Source organism: Giraffa tippelskirchi, chromosome 2 (genome assembly GCF_054371585.1).
Source record: "Giraffa tippelskirchi isolate mGirTip1 chromosome 2, T2T-mGirTip1v1.2.pri, whole genome shotgun sequence".
NCBI classification, from domain to species: Eukaryota; Metazoa; Chordata; class Mammalia; order Artiodactyla; family Giraffidae; genus Giraffa; species Giraffa tippelskirchi.
The window spans coordinates 209,770,124-209,792,202 of record NC_137276.1 but is presented as its reverse complement, the minus strand read 5'-3'; the positions used below and the strand labels follow the sequence as shown (position 1 = coordinate 209,792,202).

The window sequence follows — 22,079 nt, the reverse complement described above, 5'->3', positions numbered from 1 at the left end:
GTGAAACTTTATTTATGAAACTACTCGCTTTTGTTTCCTAACTTGAAATACTTTTAAAATCACATTTAGTGTCACAATCTCAGGATTATTTTGATTATTGAAGCTTTTTGGGAATAAAGGGAACGCACTATTACTGATGGGGTTTAGAATATGCTACCTCCAAATATGGACGCACCCTTGAATAGTTTAAGTTGAAGGAATCTGAGAAGTGAAATGTGCCAGAAAGACTCTTTGCTCTTCTCCTCTGAAGCAGGTCACAATGACCTCAAGGGGGAGGTGCCCTCTATTTTTTAAAAAAGTTAATTAATCAACTAATTTTTGGCTGCCCCATGTCTTTGTTGCTGCACACAGACTTTCCCTAGTTGTGGTGAGTGAGGGCTACTCTAACTGTGAGGCTCAGGCTTCTCATTGTGGTGGCTTGTCTTGTGGAGTGCAGGCTCAGTAGTTGCTTAGTTGCTTAGTAGTTGCTTAGCAACTAATGCCGTGGGCTTAGTTGCTCCATGGCATGTGGAATCTTCCTGGACCAGGTATTGAACCCATGTCCCCTGCATTGGCAGGTGTATTCTTAACCACTGGACCACCAGGGAAGTCCTAAAGGTGCCCTCTCTATACCAGGAGGTAAGGAGTGTCCTTCTTTTTGAATGTGAACGAATAGGTCTTGCTAAGATTCTCCCAGTTTCCTACATTTAGCTCATATCTTTTTCAACTTATGACATATTTCCACAACTTGTCCCTCTTCATCAAATTCAGCATAAAAACATGCAGGTTCATCTGTTTCTTTGGGTCTTCACTTCCTTAGGAGGGCTCTTGTGTCACATAAAACTTACATTTTTAAGCTAAATACATTTGAATGCTTTCCTCTAATTAATCTAACTTTTGTTACAGAGATCCAGCTGAGAACCTGGAAGGGTAGAAGGAAAGTGATATTTTTTCTCTTACACATTACAAAGAAAGTCTTATTTTTGTCTTTTGTTTTCTGTTAGTTTGAGGTACTCACTGACAGATGTTGTAACAAATCATTAACATTACCCAAGTTTAAATGATTGTTATTTTAGTATATTATAATGAAGGGTTTCCTCATTTGAGTGGCTCTATGTTAATTTGATATCTTGTTTCACTGGTTAGGCCAATTGTGGGTCAGAGATGGGTGTGTGTGTGCTAAGTCACTTCAGCTGTGTCAGACTCTTTACGACGCTATGGACCATAGCCCACCAAGATCCTCTTTGTCCATGGAGATTATCCAGGCAAGAATACTGGAGTGTGTTGCCATGCCCTCTTCGAGGGGATCTTCCCAATCCAGGGATTGAACCCACGTATCCTACGTCTCCTGCACTGGCAGGAAGGTTCTTTACCTCTACTCTTTGTTTAAGGTTGTGGTTTCAACTGGCAAGTCCTGGGAAGCAGGGTTGCCTCTGTGTAACTCAATCACATTGGTGGTTTCTTAAATTGCTCTATAAGTATAGGCTTAAATAGACATAAATTTAAATGGGGCTATATTCTTAGTAGGGCTTCCCAGGTGGCTTAGTGGTAAAGAATCTGCCTGTAATATAGGAGATCTGAGTTCCATCTCTGAGTTGGTAAGATCCCTTGGAGGAGGGCATGGCAACCCATGCCACTATTCTTGCCTGGAGAATCCCAGGGACAGAGAGGCCTGGTGGAATTCAGTGCACAGGTTTGCAAAGAGTTGGACATATCTGAAGCGACTGAGCACGCACATACATAATCTTAGTTGATGTAACCTGAAATCCTGAAATTCTACGGGACAATGAGGAAAGTAAAATTTGAAGCCTAGTACTTCTGGATGCAGTTCATGAAGAATGGAGACTAGTTGGATTTCTTACTTTTTCAGTGGAGTGAAATTTACAAAAAAAGCCCACATTTTTTTTTTTAATCAGTCTGAATTCCCTGTATAGGTATCTGACGTGTCTAGGAAGAGAGTTTGTGAAATTTCTCCAAGTCAGTTCAATCTCCTGCCCTCACATAACTATTTCATGCATTCTCCTTTCTACCAAAGCTCCCAACAACTCCCCCTTTCCTCTTATTTTTAACTGATGGAGTTATTACTTATTTCATGGAAAAAAAATGCCAATCTGCCAACCTTCATCTGTAATCATATATCTTGTATTCCCTCCTATAGTTAAACATGATGTCTCTTATCACCTCTCACCTGTTCAAAGCCTTCACTCCTGCAATTGTCCCCTCTCTCTTCCATTAAAAAAGAAGAAAGGGAAAAAAAGTTCAACAAACTCACCTTAATTCCACATCTCCTTCAGCAACATTTTCCATTTCTCTGCTCCCTCTTACAGCCAAATCCTTTAAAAACAATTGTCTCTACCCATTGTCTATAATTCCTGGTTTGCCTCACTCCCTTGAACCTACTCCATTCTGCTTCTTATCTCTTTTTCTCCATGAGAACTGTTTGTTCAAGGACACCGGTTACCTCTATGCAGCCAAATTCAACAGGCAATTCTCAGTGCTGATACAGCCTTAACTGTAAGCAGCTTTTGTCCCTCAAACAGCTTTTGTTACAAATGATCATCCCTTCCTTCTTCAAAGACTGTTCTTCACTCCATGTCAAGACCTTCCTTCCCAGCCTCCTTTTAGGAACTCATTTCTGCTTTACTTTGATAGTCTCTAAGTCACTCTACCCCAGAGAACTTTTTTTCTATGTATATTCACTTTTCAGATAATGACATTTAGTCCCATAACTTTTGTGCTATCTCTATAAAAATTATAAACTTAATATCTGCCTACTCAACAAACAGTTCCACATGGATATTCACAAGTTCCTCACACAGGGACTCTCCAAAATTGAGCTCTTAATTAAATCTTTTCCACCTCAAGTCTCTTTATTGTATACACTTCAGTGTTTGTTTGCCAGGTACTAAATGCCAAAACCAGAAAGGTGGTTTTCAAATAATTTTATAGTTAAAATTTGTTTTTTGAAACATAGTGTGATATAACCTCTCTAGTGTAATCTAAACCTCTTTAGCTTACTTTAAGGTAATGAGAACTAACTAGTATAGGACTGTTTTCTTCCTTTTCTTTTTAAACCAAGAAACACTGATTCTATTTAATCATTTAAAAGATGAGTTGGGTCATGAGTGACAGTAGGTCTGAGGGAAGGAGAGCTTTCTAGAGAAAAAAAAATGTGCCCTGTAACACAGGGAGTTGGGGGAGGGAGCAGGAGTCTGTCCCTGGGGATATGATCAGAGCTGTGGGCTCCACGCTCTGTTAGGGTTTGGCTTCCAGAATTCGGCTAAGTTCAGCCCAGTAGAGCCTTTGGAATTGGCTGCATCTTTGTAGTAAAAGATGCATTTTGGGTAGTGGGACAATTAATTTCTGCAGACAAAACCTTTAACAATGATACTATCCTCAAAGAATATAATCATAATAAGGTTCAAGATGGTGAACGGTCACAAAACCTGAAGCTGTAGAACATCAGCCCCAGCTACAGGCAGCCCAGCCATCAGGTCAAGCCGCCACTGCTACTGGTTCATCCACGGCAGCAACTGTGGCTCAAGCACCAGCTTCTGTCCCTGCTTTGGCTCCCACTTCCGAACCGGTACCCATTGCTCCAGTGTTGAGCCCGGCCTCTTCTGAACTCGCACTTATGACGGCAACTAAACAAGAGAAAACTGCACAACTACAAGAGGATCATTAATGACCACCAGCCCAATAGCAACTGACAGTGCATTAGAAGAGTCTGAGTAAAACTTATTCATTCATACAGTATTCGTATTTAAGGAGAAAGAAAACACGCTCTTTACATGAGAATAACTACCAATTAAAAAAGTTTCTTGACCATTGAACGTTAAGACCCTTAGATTGAGAAGCAGTACGATTACAGTGTATAGTTACCATACACAAACATGGTTTCTTGTTCACATTTTTTGCTTGTTTTTGGTAGTTGTTTGGATTTCAAAATAATCACTATGGGTTTGATTTTGATGTGTCCTTTGGGGTAATGTAACTTTTGAGACCAATGAAGACATCCAAGGCCACTTTTCCTCTCAACTTTCCCTCAGCAGAAGTGTGTTTACCAGCAAGTTGTGGGTTCAAACAATTGTCTTTCTTTTTCAAGCCCACAGAATGCTGGTTGAATAAAAAACAATCAATGGAAATGCTTCAAAACCAGGTTTCTGACATTTATAAGCTTTTTTCCTTTATTAGATAAATATGTGTGACAAATAAAGTCATTGATAGTAACTTTGAAAAAGAGACAGAGAACTATATCCAGCATCTTTTTTTAAGTTATTAGCATTCTGGTATATTTATTTCCAAATATTTCTATCTATACAACTTTTTTCACTTAGTTGTGATCATACCATATATAAAATACATCTTGCTTTTCACATGTACTTCCTGTATCATTATAAATTACTTAGGTAATTTGAGTAACTACACAGAAATCTGTTATGCATCCGGCATCTTTTATTGCATTGTAAAGATAGGAACAATCTTTGGGGACCTGAATGATGCACCTGGGAACATATTTTGAAAAATAAAAAAAATAAAAAAAGATTTTCATGACATATTAAGAGTAAAATCTTACTAAGCAAAAAAATTCCCTTTTGAATGCCCTTTCAGGTATGTAAATGTGATATATAATTATTTACATATTACCTCTTGTATGTTGTACAGGCAGCTCAAATATAGCACTCTCTGAATAACCTTCTTAGCTTTCCTCCTAAACCAAATTATGTCCAAGGTTTTTTCACATCAGTAAATGGTAGCACTAGTAATACTTACTCTAACTGATTTATGAAGGCACTTTATTAACCCTTTGCCAAATATATGTTATAAATGATTTCTCAGAACTAAGCCCTCCCCTAAAATTTGATTCCACAATAAATCATGGAGAAAAGACTTTGAGCCAGATGTAAAAAAAATTCATACAAAATAAGTTAGGATATAATTATTTGATTTCAAAAGAGTCAATCTTTGGGGGACATATTGAATTTATCTCGAACATTAAAAAATGGTGACTTTTTACAAAATAGTTGTAAAGTACCAACACATTTTGGGGAATACTTCAATTAGGCAAGATACCGTTTATCTTTAATGTGATTGCTGCACTTCTGTCGAATTTAAGTCAAAACATAAACACTGATATACCATTTGACTATTGTGACTCCATCTACAAGGACATGTCTATATAAGCAAGTTTCTATAGCTCTCTAACCATCAGAGTATTGCTGCATTGTCCAAGCCCAGGGTCTCTATTTATTCTCACTCCATTCCTTGTGCAAGACACTCTGCAGTTCTAATAGCTCCGACTATTTAATTTTTTCAACCTGTAGAGACTTTGCTTTGGCCAGATCTGTATAAATACTTATTTTTCTTAAGAAAATAAACTAATTTCAAAACCACTCTTTGTGTGGGTAGAGGACTGTGGTAGAGCCTTGTAAGTAGTAAAATGTTTCTCAATATCAGAAAAGCATGCTTGACTTTTTAAAAGGATGTTTTCAATTAAAAAAATTAACTTCAGTCATTGGAGAGGAAATGCGATGGCAGTTTATTTGATGTTGATAATTTAATTTTTCCTTCTGTAAAATTGCTCCGATTTTTAAAAAGCATGAAGTCCCTAACCACATTACTTTCTATCCTCTTCTCTCCACTGCACTGTCCTACATTCTTACACAGAATTTTTCAAGTCAAGTTGGCATATTTGCTTTCCTACAACAGCAGTAACAGAAATGTCTGGGAGAAAATGTGTCTGGGGACAAGCACAAGCCATCATATTTCCCACACTCTATTTCTTATAACAAAGCTATTTGTAATCTTCATAGACTTAACTTATTTTTCTAACTACAATGTCAACTTTCTGAAGCAATACTTAAATATTTGAAGCAAACTTTTAGAGTTGAATCCTATTGAAGTGAATTCTAAGACATACTTATGTATTTTTTCAACACGGAATCTATTTCATTGAATAAACTTTAAAAAAAATGTATATAAATCTATATTAGAGCACCTATTATTAGCAGAGAATTGAAAGAAAAGGAAGCTAAAAGGAGATGGAGGTTTGACCAGAGAAGCAGGGGATCAGAATCTTGTCATCCCTGAATAGAAAGAAAGAGAAGTTTTCTAGAAAGAAGTTTGTCACAGTATCAGATGTGTCAGAGTTCAGAAAATTCGTGACTAAAAGGACAATTTGATTTAAAAAAAAATTTTTGATACCTTCAATGAAAGCAGTTTTAGGCAGGTTTGCAGGGAACATTTGGAACTCAGATAGCTAAGAGTTGCAGGTAAACAGGATGTTGGAAAGTAATAAGATGTTAGAAAATCTTGTGTAGAGAGTCCTTTCATGAAATTTGACAAGGAAGAAAAGAGAAAGGAAGAAGTAACAGAACGGAGATGTGGACTGGGATAGAGATTTACAAAATTACTAAACCTGGGAGACACTAGAGAACTTGTTTAAGAACATAAAGGAAAGATCCAGAGAAAGACTGAAGATTCAAGTGAGAAAAAGGATAACCCATAGCCCTTAGATGGCAGGAGTGGATAGGACCAGATGGTCTTCATTTCTATAAGGAGTGAAATTCTACACCATTGCAGCAGAAGTGAGGAAGAATTATTGGGTGACAAAGATAAAATTGGAGTCTAGCCCTTGTATCTATATTAGGAGGGCACATTTGTATATATTCCTATTTGCTGTTTCTGAAAGGCCCAACTTCCTCCCTCCACATACACATGTTTCCTAGCCATATTGCCACACACAACTCAGACATCATTTCTGGAAAGCCTTCCTTGGCAAGTGCAATCTGCTTTGGAAGCTTCTCCTCGTGCTCCCAGATGCTCCCTGTGCATTGCCCTAGGCTTACTTTGCCTTCTAATAGGCATTTACTCATCAGTCTTCACCACTGGACTGCATACAATTTGAAGGTAGAGGCATATTTTATTTGCCTTTGTTTCTCAGAGCCTAATGCATTTGAGGAGCTTTGTATTTGTGCAACAATGACCACTTCCGTTCAGATGGAATTTATTGTCATGAACATACCTCCTCTGAACACTGTGAGAGGCGGGGCGTGAGAAAAGAGGTGAGTTTCCTGGACTCTCTTGCTGTGAATTTGTGCTCCTGGCTTGACTCACTATTCTTTCTTATCATCTCCTCCCTGTAGTTACCGTTCTGAGCTTGGCTTTACTCCAGGCCCCATGACCATGGCCTCCCCTCTCTCTTTCTCCATTCTAAATAGTCACCCTAAGCAATACATTTTTCATTCCATGTAGGGCTTAATGCAGAAATGCAAAAATATGCGGGAAAGGAATCCATGCCATGTGAGGTATTGAAACCAATCATGAAAAGCAGTTGAAAGTCTCATTTACAATTAATTCTGACTATAGGGGAATTCTGACTGGATATCTTTCTCATGTGAACATGGCCTGCCACCCTTCCCAGGAACTGCCCAGTCCTTATCTCTCTCTGGAATTCCTTCTTGGCTTTTCTCCCCTGGCTGTGCACTCACTCCTCCCTACAAGGATTAAGGGAGGCAGAATGATATTCCTTCCAAGGTGTCCATGTCTTAATCCTCAGAACCTGTGAATATGTAATGTGGCAAAGGGGAATTAAAGTTTCAGATCAGCTGACCTTCAAACAGAGAGTAGCCTGGATTACTCAGGTGAATCCAGTGTAACCACAAGTCTATTTTATTTTTTAAAATAATTTTATTTATTATTTATTTTTTTTATATTTTGAGGATACTGTGCTGGGTCTTCGTTGCTACGAGGGCTTTTCTCAAGTTGTGGCAAGCGGAGAGGCTACACTCTCGTTGTGGTGAGCGTTCTTATATTGCAGTGGTTTCCCTTGTTGCAGAGCACAGACTCTAGGGTGCGAGGGCTTCATTAGTTGAGGCACATGGGCTAAGTAGTTGTGGCTCCCAGGCTCTAGAAGCACAGACTCAATAGTTGTGGTGCATGGGCTTAGTTCCCCTGAGGCATGTGGGATCTTCCTGGACCAAGGATTGAACCTGTGTCTCCTGCATTGGCAGGCAATTCTTTACCACCGAGCCTCTAGAGAACTCTCCCTGCCCCTCCAAGTCTCATTAAAAGGGAAGAGGAGACAGCAATGTCAGTAAGGCTCCACTGATCATTACTGTCTTTGAAGATGAAAGGGGACACAGCCAAAGAATGCTGGAGGCCCCTTGATGCTGGAAAGGACAAGAAGATGCCTTCTTCCCTGGAACCTCCAGAAAGGGACTCAGCCCTCCTGACATCCTGACCTGTGCTGATTTTCCAAGTTACAGAACTTTAAGATAATAAAATTGTGTTGTTGTCAACCATTGTTTGTAATAATTTTTGCAGCAACAAATGGAGCACAGATGCAAGGACCAAGATAGCAAAATTCAAATTCATTTTGATGTGAAACATCTTAATTCTTTTGACTCAAAATCTGCTCCAGCCCAAGCTCTGGAATTTTACTTTGCCAAATCAAAGAGAACACTAACAAACTGCTTCACAAAATAGCTGTCTATCCCTAAGATGTATGAAAAAGAGCCCTCTCATGCTCAAGGCCTCTTATCATATTTATGACATTTTTATTTCTACCACAAATACACTGTTTAATGTATGACTCCAGAAATAATATTATTCCTCTACCAGGAAGGCATTAAAATATGTTTGTATATATTTCACTGTTCATTTTAAATAAGGATGTAAAAGTAAAGTGTTTTTTGAAGGGAAGGGGGAAGAAAAACTTGAAAAATAGGGCTTTTTAAATTTTGATTTGCCAAACTCTTCTAGGTTGACTCTTGCAACTCAGTGTTAAATAACCACTTATTGAAAGAGCAGAATATTAATGTTTAATGAACTTGAACAACAGCAACAACAAAAAAATCACACATTAACCCTTTCAATGATCTAAACAGAGCTTCCTACAATGGACATGAACGGTATTCTAAAGCAATCCTTCTCAAACAAATCACATGGAGATCTAGTTAAAAGGCAGAATCTAACTCAGTGGATTTGGGAGAGGACTGAGATTCTGAGGTTCTGGTTTTCTTTTTTTTTAGGTTTATTTTATTTTTAACTTAGAACAACTTGCAGCACTATTTACAATAGCCAGGACATGGAAGCAACCTAGATGTCTGTTGACAGATGAATGGATAAAGAAGTTGATGTACATATATACAATGGAGTATTGCTACTGCTACTGCTAAGTCGCTTCAGTCGTGTCTGACTCTGTGCAACCCCATAGACGGCAGCCCACCAGGCTCCCCCGTCCCTGGGATTCTCCAGGCAAGAACACTGGAGTGGGTTGCCATTTCCTTCTCCAATGCATGAAAGTGAAAAGTGAAAGTGAAGTCGCTCAATCGTGCCCGACTCTTAGCGACCCCATGGACTGCAGCCTACCAGGCCCGTCCGTCCATGGGATTTTCCAGGCAAGAGGACTGGAGTGGGGTGCCATTGCCTTCTCCACAATGGAGTATTACTTAGCCATAAAAAGGGACAAATTTGAGTCAGTTGAACTGAGGTGGATGAAGCCAGAGCCTGTTATACAGAGTGAAGTAAGTAAAAAAGAGGAAAAATGAATATTCCAAATTAATACATATATCTAAAATCTAGAAAAATAGCACTGATGAACCTATTTGCAAGGCAGGCATAGAGATGTAGATATAGAGAACAGACGTGAGATTCTGACTTTCTAATATGATCCTATATGATGACAATTTTGTTGTTCCCTGGACCACATTTCAAGTAGAAAAGTCATAGGGGACCTTGAGAGGCACAAAATCAAATGCTTGAATTCTATGTTTCTATAAATTAAATATATCAAAAGCACATACTCACTAAATCTCGGCTTACATATTATAGCAAGGAAAAAATTCTATAAAATTGCTATTTGAATTGAAAATCATTTTATGACAAGACTTTAAGATTACTAATTTCATTTGCAACTGTTTATAGCATCGTTAAAGGATTCTTTTTCAACAATGGCATAATCATGGCAAAATCTCTATTCCACCTCTGCCTACTAACCTCAGTCCCAGTGGAGTATATTAAGCATAGATTTCAAAATAGGTTTCTGCTAGCTTACTATAAGAGCTTGTTCCTCTGTGTACCAGGAAATGGTAGAGTTAAGAGGTCACATGCCACTAGCTAGTTCCCTTTGCCACCATTGTCATTGCCTGAGAGATGTTCCAAGACTCCAGCAGAAGCCTTGTGTTTGGCCCCGCTTTCAACATGTTGCAAGAAAAACAGTACCACAAATCTGATCCTGTTATCCAGATATAGAACTTATCAACTTCCATTAACAATGCCTTCTAATCCCACCTCCCCCATGCTCTATCTCCTGCCCTGCTCTTCAGTCTTATCTTATTCTAGGCTCTCTCCCTCATTGTATCATCTCCAGTCACACTGTTATTATTTCATTCATTTCAATGTTCCATTTTCCCTTCCACCTCAGGCCTGTATTCATAATCTTCTCTCCCCATAAATACGCCTCTCCCCAAACTCCTCACTTAGATTCTTAACTGTTTTTCCAATCTCAGTTCAAAAGTCACCCTACTGCCAAAGCCTTCTTTGACCTTTTAGACTAAGTCACATGTCCTTGACACACCCTGTCATAAGCTTCTTTAAATGCACTTATCACAGTTCATAATTGTATATGTGGTGATTGTTGATCACATTTTTTCTCCCTAGATGACTATATGTTCCATGAGGGCAGGTCTATCTGTTCCCCACCCTCCTCCATTGAACCCACACTGCCTAACACAGTAGAAAAAAATGTTAATGAAAGAGTAAGTACAAAATCTCCTTTTTTAATGGGCTAGCTTAGCTAACATTAGAATCAGGGACATATTTTCTAACAGAAAAATGGTTAACTTAGAAATGAAATTTTGGAACAACATTTTTTGATTCACTGATGACAGATAATATGTTAAGCTGATCAGTTCTTACCTATGTGTTAGTTGTTCAGTCAGGTCTGACTCTTGTGACCACATGGACTGTGGCCTGCCAGGCTCCTCTGTCCAAGGCATTCTCCAAGAAAGAATACTGGAGTGGGGTGCCATTTCCTTCTCCAGGGAATCTTCCTGACCTTGGGATTGAATCCGGGTCTCCTGCATTGCAGGAGGATTCTTTACTTCTGAGCCACCAGGGAAGCCTGTGTTTACCTATGCATGGTTTGGGAATATGTATCCAGCTGGGCCCCTCTCCTTGGGCAGCTGAACTTAGCACATATTCCTTGTTGACTGTCAGTGCTTCAATGACCTGAGAGAGGCTTGTGCACAGTTTTCAGTTTTGTCTGAACCTATGATTACAATGGAGACTATGCAGTCAGGGTGTGGTTAGAATGTGACTTGTCATTTCCTGGATGGAGACCTGTATGGACTGCCTGCTCTGTGTTTTAAACAACACCCTGACTAAATATTATTCTACTGCAGTGAAGCAAGACACAGCCTTTTGCCATCTCCTCCTCTCCACTAAATATTGTTTGCAAATTCAACAATGATCAGAATCTGTGTTATGTAAATACTCAAAGGAAAATAACACTACACACTTCATAACGCTAGAGCAATAGCATTTCCATGGTAGCTGGACTTGAACATAAAGCAGACATTTTGATGTTTTCTCTAAACTCTCAAACAGGATTTTACCTCTATATATTTTTTTTAATTTTAAAAGAAATAAAAATAGCGACATAAAAATTGATGATTCCCATCTTGGTTTTAAAGAAATTTTTTGTTTATGTAGAACTAAGAGGCAGTTTATGAGACTTCAGGGCTTCACACAAAGCAATAGTTTCTAGCCAGAAGAAAAAAAAAAGGATACTGATTTTGAAGATTCATTCAGAAAACAAATATTTATTGAGTTCTGATTTTACTCCAGGCATCTTTTTATGACAAATGTCCTTTTACTCACGGAACTAACGTTTTCATAAACGGAAACTAAAATACTGGAGTGCGTTGCCATTTTCTTCTCCAGGGGATCTTTCCCACCCAGGGGTCAAACTCAGGTCTCCTGCATTGCAGGTGGATTCTTTACCAACTGAGCCATGAGGGAAGCCTGAGATAATACTGCTGCTGCTGCTGCTGCTAAGTCACTTCAGTAGATAGTAATAAATATTATGAAGACAATGCAGAAAGTACCAGGATAGAGTTAAGGGGAAGACTGATCCAAAAAAGGAATGTTTGAGTTGAGACTTGAATCCTGGGAAGAAGAATGCCTTACAAAGCGCTGAAGGAAGGACAGACAGACAAGGGTGCAGATGACTTAAAACAGAAAACATGATGGCATCTCGGAGGATGCCATCCTCCGAGAAAGAGTCAGATGGCCCTAAGTGGAGAGGAAGATTGTTCCCAGATTATGCAAGTTCAGTTTCTAATTGCAACTGGAAATCATAGGAAAATATCAAGTAGGAATGATGTAAAGTTTAAAAAATTACTCTGCATAATATTCCATTGTATATATGTACCATGTCTTCTTTATCCATTCCTCTGTTAATGGATGCTTCTCTGGGTGGCTCAGATGGTAAAGAATCTGCCTGCAATGCGGGAGACCTGGGTTCAATCCCTGGGTTGGAAAGATCCCCTGGAGGAGGGCATGGCAACCCACTTCAGTATTCTTGCCTGGAGAATCCCCAAGGACAGAGGAGTCTGGTGGGGGCCAGTCTCTGGGGTCGCAAAGAATCCGACACAGCTGAGTTACAAAGCACAATGACAAATGTCTGTTGATGGACATTTAGGTTGCTTCCATGTTCTGGTTATTGTAAATAGTGCTTCAGTGAACTTTGGGGTACATGTGTCTTTCTGAATTATAGTTTTCTCTGGGTATATGTCCAGGAGTGGAATTGCTGTGTCATATCTAGTTCTATGCTTAGTTTTTAAGGACCCTCTATACTGTTCTCCGTAGTGACTCTTCCAGTTTACATTGTCACCAATAGTGTAGGAGGGTTCCTTTTTCTCCACACCCTCTTCAGCATTTATTGTTTATAGACTTTTTGATGAAGGCCATTCTGACCAGTGTGAGGTGATACCTCATTGTAGTTTTTATTTGCAGTTCTCTAATAATTAGTGATGTTGCAATCTTTTCTCGTGCCTCTTTGCTATCCGTATGTCTTCATTGGAGAAATGTCTATTTAGACCTTCTGCCCATTTTTTGAGTGGTTTTTTTTTGGTATTGAGCTGCATGAGCTGTTTGTATATTTTGGAGATTAATCTCTTGCCAGGGACTGGGAGGTGGGAGTTGGGGAGGAAAAATGGAAAGTTAGTGTTTAATGGGGACAGAGTTTCAGTTAGGGATGGTGAAAAATTTGGGAGATGGATGATAGAGAGTTGCACAACAATGTGAATGTACTTTGTGCTAACTGTACAGTTAAATATGGCTAAAATAGTATGTTTTATATTAGGTGACTTTTAACACAATAAAAAAGTTAAAAAAGTTACTTTGGTGCTAATAGAAAATAAAGTATAATTTTACCAGAGAGGAAGGAGAGAGATCAATTCAGTTATGACATTAGACCAAGGAAGAGCTGGTAGTAGCTTGAATCAGAGCAATAACCATAAAACTGGAGTGAAGTTCTTGGACTCAAGATGCAACTCTATACACAATCACTGCAAATAAATTCTAGTTGAGCAAGTATCATACATAAGAAATTCTCTATAAGGCAAATGCCATTCTCCACAGGCCATTTTATGAAAGCATGCTATAGCTGTAACTAAAGTAGTAGGTTATTTCACTTATAGGTTCAGTTAACAAACAGTACTAAGATCATGGCATCTGGTCCCATCACTTCATGGCAAATAGATGGGGAAACAGTGGAAACAGTGACTGACTTTATTTTGGGGGGCTCCAAAATCACTGCAGATGGTGACTGCAGCCATTAAATTAAAAGACTCTTGCTCCTTGAAGGAAAAGTTATGACCAACCTAGACAGCATAGTAAAAAGCAGAGACATTACTTTGCCAACAAAGGTCCATCTAGTTAAGGCTATGGTTTTTCCAGTAGTCATGCATGGATGTGAGAGTTGGACCATAAAGAAAGCTGAGTGCTGAAGAATTGATGCTTTTGAACTAGGGTGTTAGAGAAGACTCTTGAGAGTCCCTTGGATTGCAAGGAGATCCAGCCAGTCCATCTCAGAGAAAATCAGTCCTGAATATTCATTGGAAGGACGGATGTTGAAGCTGAAACTCCAATGCTTTGGCCACCTGATATGAAGGGCTGACTCACTGGAAAAGACTCTGATGATGGGAAGGATTGAGGGCCAAAGGAGAAGGGGATGACAGAAGATGAGATGGTTGGATGTCATCGCCTACTCAATGGACATGAGTTTGAGTAAATTTTGGGAGTTGGTGATAGACAGGGAGACTTGGCGTGCTGCAGTCCATGAGGTCTCAAGGAATCGGACATGACTGAGAGACTGAATTGAACTGAATCAAACTTTGAGTTCAGCCAATATTTTGGACTCAGTCAGCCATCATTCCAGTATTTGCTTTTAGCTATTAATAGGTTGGTCAAGGCATTGACAAGGGAGAAACGTGATTCTAGCATAACTTTTTGAAAACACGTATCCTATTCTTAATGAAATACAATGACAATAATGCCTTATCAAACCACTCATTGAATGAGTTTGAACAAACTCCAGGAGATAGTGAAAGACAGGGAAGTCTTGTGTCCTGCCGTCCATAGGGTCACCAGGAGTCTGGTAAGACTTAGTGACTGGACAAGAACAGCAACCACGTAAATAATACTTAGAAAACAGAATAGCTTTTTAGTTATTACTTCACTCCTTTGTCCAAACTGTTTTCCAAAATACTTGTAGACATCTGCACCTTCTTTTGTTATATTGCAGAAACCAGTGCTTCAATGTACAACAATCACCGGTATAACATGGTTAGCCCTTTAACGCTAGCTTTAATTAGAACCTGTTTCACTTTCACAGCCAAAGACATTGTTGTTTTGTCGCTCAGTCATGTCTGACTCTTTGCAACCCCGTGGACTGCAGCATGCTGGGCTTCCCTGTCCTTCACTATCTCCTGGAGTTTGCCCAAACTCATGTTCATTAGAGTTGTTAATCATCAGAGTATAACACATGAATAGGGCTTTCCAGGTGGTACTAATGGTAAAGAACCTGCCTGCCAAGGCAGGAGATGCAGGAGACCTGGGTTCAATCTCTGGGTGGGAAGATTCCCTGGAGGAGGGCAAGGCAACCCACTCCAGTACTCTTGCCTGGAGAATCCCCATGGACAGAGGAGCCTGGTGTGCTACGGTTCAGAGGGTCGCAAAGAGACAGACACGAGGAAAGTGACTTAGCACACGTGCATAACACATCAATACTTTGTTGATTTATTAAATTAATACATTGCCATTGTACTAGATGGGGCTGAGTTTATAAGACTATTAAAGAAAATTGCAAGTAACTTTAGTAGAAGTAAATGATGTTTAAAGAGTAATCATCTCCAAATGATGTTTTCCAATAAATGTAATTCTCATGAAATAACTATTTTCTATATGTAAGAAATTATATTCATATTCAGAGTCATAACCATGCAGTATCAAATAGTATGATCTATCCATTTTCAAAAGTATGTTGAACTTTCTGTTCTTCATTTTTAAATAACAAACTCTGCATTCCTGAAGGTATATACTCTTTATCCATTGTTATTTTTGGTCTCTGAAACTGTAACACACAGAAAGTTTAACTCACAGACACAGAATGTTTTTATTAACAGTATTGAATGAAAAATATTTCTGGTTTAATCTTTCCAAATTTGAACAAGGAGTGAAAAGTGAAACTAATATTTGCAAAAGAAAAAAAAATGAGTTACTTCTCCCTAATTATTTTCTGAGATTTACTACCCATTAAAGCGAAGAGTTTTCAGTGAAGGCTAGAGAGTGGGTGGAATAGTAAGGGCAGTTCTCTTTTGTTGTTCTTATAATTAAAGCATATATATACTTCCTAAAGGAGTGTATAATTACCTTCTGGAGGCGTCTCATTCTCTTTTCTCTATTAAAACTCAACATATGCAGTAATAATTTTAATTAAAAATAATAGTATATAAAATATTCCATGAACAGTGAGAGTCACAGTACTTATGAGCAAAACAGGGCTAATATACATCATTTAAAGTCTAAAGAGAACTCATGCCTCTAGACTATTAGCCTAGTCTCCTGATTCTGAACACTTTTCAACTGACTTTTTGTTGCTTTGTGATTTCCAGTAACTTGAAACCTAGAAGTGGTAGGTTTCATGGTAATCGTAGTAGCAAATGAACATTTAACTCTGGGAAAGAGTTCCCAAGTTCCTTAGAGAATTAAAGGTGGAGTTTGTGTTGAACTCAGTAACTAAGAGAAAGAGAGGACTCTAGCCAAGTGCTTTGGGGAAAATGTTCACTTTTAAAGAACATCAGTTATTGATATTATGGAAACGGAATCCTAAACATTGCTTTTCTGGCAAATTATATTTTTGTATAATTGCAAAAGCGTAAAACTGTAAGACTCACATGAATAGCTCTTGTATGTTCTTGACCTCAATTGAACAACTGCTTACAATCAGCATCATTTACTTTATCAGTCTGTACATCTACCTATCTCTCTATCTATCAATCTTTTCTGAACTTTTTGCGGATAAGTTGAAGATACCTTGCTGCTTGTCCCCTCATCTGGGTGCCTCTTTAGGTCAAGGTTTCTCATGAGTGAGACTAGTTAAGCTGATGACTAGGATGCAGCCTCATGGGAAGCCTCAACCCCTGCTCCACTCAACACAGAGGTTACAGAGATGAATAAGAGGAGAGGCACAGTCCTCTACTTTTTATTTTTTGATCCTTCTTACACATGAGAAATCTGGAGGAGGGCATGGCAACCCACTCCAATATTCTTACCTGGAGAATCTCATGAACAGAGGAGCCTGGTGGGCTATAATCCATAGGGTCACAAAAAGTTGGACATGACTGAAGTGACTGAGCACGCTTACACATCTGAGAAATAAAGCTATCTAAAAACAGTTAATAAAATTATAGTTTTGCTTTCTCATTTATAATAAACAAATTAACCCTTTCAGAAAGAAAATACAATTTTTCTATTTACAAATTAACTTCAAAATTTATAAAAAAACAACTAATTGCCAACTATAGATGGTATGGTCTGGTAGGTATTAGGATACAAATTAAAGTCTGGAGACACAAACTTTCTTTCAATCCAGTATGATTCTGTTACTCCTTTTTCTCTCTTCTTAACTGGAGTGAAGAACAAATAAATTCTGAAGGATTATTTGGTTTCTGAAAGGATTTCATTCAGTGTGTTCAAGACAGCCTGATACCTGTGGTTAAATCTAACTGCAGATGAATACAGAAGGAAAAATGCTTCCTACAGTTGAGAAAATGTATTTATGAGTGTTAGAAGCTCCTTTAGTTGCCTGAGTTGTTGTCTTTGAACAGGAACAAAATGGATCATGAGTGAAAAATGACTCAGCTTAATTTACTAAAACCAGGAATGGATTCAAATTTGACTTCTTTAGCTGGTACTTCTAGGGGAAACTGCAGCATGAATGATAGAGAATCACTCCTTTGTGAATGTTTCAATGTTTTCGAGATAAAAGAATGGGCTAAATGGCAGGGGGAGGAATCAGTGGATACACTAAAGGGGAAAATATTTTTATTCAATATAAATAAAACATATTTTTCAAAATATTTTGTTATGCCTTTGATTTAACTTAATCTAGAAAAAACAAAGTAGCACTAGATCACCTAAAAATATCTGCAACTAGTAAACAAAGTCAGAATTTAATTTAATTTGTCACAGAATGATCAATGTTACTAAGCACTATAAATGCAGTAATAAATGTATCCCTCTACAACTATATATTGACTTAAGCAGTTAGCATATCAATTAGCTGTGTTTCAAAAGCAGACTTCCAAATTGACAATTTGGAACAAAGAAATTATTGCTTTATTGTAAACATTCTAGTTTCCAGACTGGCCTACAGAGCCTGTTCAATATAAGGCTATGTCAAGATATTATGTTTGTAGTAAATATACTGTTGAAAACACTTTTATACTTTCTGTGGTTATTATCGGAGAAGGCAATGGCACCCCACTCCAGTACTCTTGCCTGGAAAATCCCATGGACGGAGGAGCCTGGTAGGCTGCAGTCCATGGGGTCGCTAAGAGTCAGACATGACTGAGTGACTTCGCTTTCACTTTTCCCTTTCATGCACTGGAGAAGGAAATGGCAACCCACTCCAGTATTCTTGCCTGGAGAATCCCAGGGATGGCAGAGCCTGGTGGGCTGCCGTCTATGAGGTCGCACAGAGTCGGACACGACTGAAGCGACTTAGCAGTAGCAGTGGTTATTATGATATAAAGCATGAATGGGAAAATATTTTTCTTGTCTTTTTTTTTATTTGATATTCTAGTATTTGAGGACTACATTTAAGTGAGCAAAAATGGATGAAGCCTTTTTATAAATTCTGAAGGAAACTTATTTTCAAAGATTTAGAATTTAAAGAAGCCAATCTTTTTTCTCCTTCCCTCTGCCTTTCTCTCTTTTCTTTTCCTCTCTTCCTTTCTTCTAGCATCCCCCTCCTTTTTTTTTTTTTTCTTTTGGAGCCTAATCTCATTAAGAAAAACTATTGCTCAGTCATCGTGTCCGACTCTTTGTGACCCCGTGGACTGTAGCCCGTCAGGCTACTCTGTTCATGGGATTTCCCAGGCAAGAATACTGGAGTGGGTTGCCATTTCATTCTCCAGGGGATGTTCCTGACCCAGGGATCGAACCCATGTCTCCTGTGGCTCCTGCATTGGCAGAGGGATTCTTTATTGCTGCACCACCTGGGACACTATTACTTGTGAGCCAAGTATTCTAGCTGATATTAGTATTCTTGGTAGGAATGTGTCTTATTGATTATATTTGTTATATTTCTCCTTATTAACTCATTCTGTGGTAACTGGGTTGTGGTGTTCAAATGCTCTCTGCTTCCTTCAGAGTCCTATTTCCATCTTAGATGGGAAAGAATGTTCTCCTGAGTTTTAGTCCATTTGATTTATCATTTACTATTTTACTTAGATTTCATCTCAGTGTTCCCTCCAAACAGGTCATCATTATTTCTTTTTTAAAAAATTATTTTATTTTTAAAATTTAAATTACATAAAATGCTTAGGAAGGCATTCAACTCTCATAAACTATTTTATGCTCTTTCCTAAATTCAGAAGAATTGAAGAAGTTTAATACAGCAATGTGTGGAATTTTAGACTTAATGGCAAAGAGATTCAGTAAGCATTAGAAAGTAAACATAATTCTTATAAATATTTACTCACTTTTTTTTGGATAAACCAATCCATTAATCACACAGAGCTGCCTGCATCATTTTTCTGTCTGAAAGTACCTCCTGTTTGGTGAGCATTTCTTGTTCCCTCCATTTTCAACACTTCACCTACTGCTGTGGGTTCAGTTGTCTACCCCCAAATCTATATCCATTTGACCCCAGAGTGAGGCCTTATTTTGGAAACAGAGTCTATGCAGATGTGCTTAAGATGAAGTCATACTGGATTAGGGAGAGCCCTAAATCCAACAGTTAGTGCCCTTAGAAAAAGAATGAAATCTGGACACAGACACAGAGGAAAAGTCATGTGCTGATGGAGGCAGAGATGGAGCTGGTGCAGCTCCAAGCCCAGGTGTGCCAAGGATCTCTGGAAACTTGACAATAACAGTTTGATAAACTAATAGGTGTATTTTTAAATCATGGTCATTATGTTTAACAGGAAGTTGGCTGAAGTAATCACATAAAATCATGCCTAACTGAATTGAGAAAACATATCTAAACATGTTACCTTTGTAGAATAAGACATGCATCAAATAATCTAAGAAATGGATATTTAATACCAGTAGTTTTTAAAAGTTCAAGCGTTATTTTGAACTTTTGTCCTTCACTGGTAAATTTTGCTGCCAACTCCTGATGTGAAATTTTATAATATAGATTATATAAACTTATTTTATAATATAAACTTATATAATATTATTTATATTTATCATATATTAACTAAATACTGACGGAACACTGGATGAAATAATACACTATTTCACACATTAGTATCCTTGATTAATACAGTAACAAAACTCATTTTTTGTGAAAAGCAACAGAATTTGTTTTGACATTATTTTCAAGCGACTCAAATTTCTGGTAAGAAAATCATAACTAGCCAGTGTTAAGACACTTAAAAGAGAAACGCATGTATATATCGGAAAGGATGCAAAGTATGTGCCACTGAACTAGCAAGTTCATTCTAGCTGTTTGGCAGAACATCTGTCCATGGTATGTCATCAACAACTTGATTACATTAAGGTGGGGCTGAAATTCAGGTGGTACATTGTTTTGCTGGTACACCTCACCTAAGTTATGAGGTACTTGGTGATGTCTTGGTCACCTCAGCCTTTTCCCTGGACTGCGTGTCTTCTAGTACTCTTTTTCAATGCTTTGGCCTTTACCTGCTTTAACTGGTCATTTTTCATACTATGTGTGTGTGCTCAGTAGTTCAGTCTTATTCGACCCTTTGCAACCCCATGAACTGTAGCCTGCCAGGCTCCCCTGTCCATGGAAGTTTTCAGGCAAGAACACTGGAGCAGGTTGTCATTCCCTCCTCCAGAGGATCATCCCGACCCTGGAATAGAACCCATACCTCTTGCATCTCCTGCTTTGGCAGGTGGATTCTTTACCACTGTGCCACCTAGAAAGCCCCTATGGTGTACCAGTTATTAAATATTTTTACACCATTCCTGAATCAAAGTGCCAATAGCATTTGTAGGTTTGATATATGCTACACTGGTTTGTTTTCAATGAAAAGTTCACATTATTAATAAGCAAATACAATTCCTACTTCAGACATATTTGACTTCGCTGATCTCTTGTACTTTGACAGCTCTTCCACATTACTGGTGTAAAAATTATTTTGTCCATCTCTGAAAGGTGTGGGTAGATGGAGGTCAAGCACCTCTCCCCAAACCTCCCCCGACAACGCTAACCTGTTCTCTATAAAGCAGATTAATGGCAGGCGTCCCAAAACATTCCAACACTCATCGCACAAACAGGTAAAGTAACTCTCTCAGGATTGCAGTTGGGCAATTTTGCTCTTTACATAAACAGTTACTGATTCCCTTGTTGGAAAGAGCTCTGTTATGGCTGCTTTTGGAATGAAATCACCAGCTACTCAGCTCACAGCAGGAGCTGCCGCTGCTCCTCCAGTCTGACATTGCCAGTGACAGCGAAAACTCCAGTCCTTCCACTGCCCCTCAAACGCTCCATTCTGTCCTACTTCCCTCTCTCTACTTTATCTTCCTCCATCTCACCATTCCCTACCCAGACTGTTAAGATAGCAGTTCAGTGAACGGGAGAAACAACAAGGGAAAAGTGAGAAAGATGTGCTTAGCAGATCTATGAAAGCATGTATCTCTGGCTTCACGTTTTATAGAAATAAAATTCTTCAGCACACATCCACCCACTCTCCTCATCTGATTCCACTTCCTGTGTTCAGTCCCTTAAATTCTCATATCTTGTACTTATTAGGACATAAAGGAGAAACATTTTCCCAATTTAAAAATGCATGATTCCAAGTAAGTATAAGTTTTCCCCCAACTAATGGAATGAATAAATCCCTGCGTTCTCTGGTCAGATCATGACAGGACTCTATAGATTAACATTATCATTATTTTGGGGGAGCTGACGGTTCAATCTGTTTGCATTATCTAAACACACAAGGACTGCTTGAAACACAGGCAGTTCATAACACAGCCAGTGGAGTGGTTGGGTAGAAAAAATGAGCCTTCACAGTTAAACAAAATGAATGAACCACATGGATATGGATGCAGTGTTGACTAGAGTATGATCATTGCATTGGAGTGCCTTCTGACCCCATCTGAGTTTTCACTGCTGCCAGTAGAGTAGCAATGGAGTAACAATCATATCCTGAAAATGTCTTGGCTGATATCCATTTTGAAATAGAGAGGTCAGAGAGGAGACTGCCAGGCTTGGGAGAGAACAAGAATTATTCCCAAAAGGGATCAAAATATATTTCAGGAAGAAAAAGTGAGTATTGGAAAACAGACATGATGCTCCAGGAGATGACGCAGCCCACTGGGGGCAGGAGGGC

General features: G+C 38.6%; 1 long non-coding RNA gene across 2 annotated transcripts in view; it reads left to right on the top strand.

Moving 5' to 3' along the window:
• The first annotated feature begins 500 nt into the window (after window positions 1-500).
• Window positions 501-22,079, top strand: part of LOC145539133 (uncharacterized) — a 77,790-nt gene continuing 56,211 nt past the window's right edge. For both annotated transcript variants that reach the window (XR_014077592.1, XR_014077591.1), the window contains exon 1: window positions 501-618. This is a non-coding gene — a long non-coding RNA (uncharacterized LOC145539133). The remainder of the gene's footprint in view (window positions 619-22,079) is intronic.